The following is a 369-nucleotide window of genomic DNA, read 5'->3' as shown; positions in this document are numbered from 1 at the left end:
ATTTTACTGAACATTATTATTAAATTACTAGGAAAACTCTTGTTATTTTCTATGACTAAGTATAAAAGTTATCAAATGATCAAGAACAAGTACATTGAAGATGTATAAAATGCATAAATATTAAATCATATCAAGATCAAAATAATAATTATTAGTTATTATATATTTTTATGAAGATGAAAATAATATTATAAAAACAAATTATATGCTAGTGTTCAGTACTTAATTGTGAATAGTTTAACATATTTTTGAAATGATAAAAAAAATCATTATAAAAAATAATTGATTTTCTAAATAATCAATTGAGTCAAATCAAATCAATGTGATTTGAGTCACCTTTTTGTCAAACCTAACTAGTCAAATGATCGA

The sequence above is a fragment of the Glycine max genome, chromosome 4 (assembly GCF_000004515.6).
Source record: "Glycine max cultivar Williams 82 chromosome 4, Glycine_max_v4.0, whole genome shotgun sequence".
Taxonomy (NCBI): Eukaryota; Viridiplantae; Streptophyta; class Magnoliopsida; order Fabales; family Fabaceae; genus Glycine; species Glycine max.
This window is presented reverse-complemented; position numbering follows the sequence as displayed.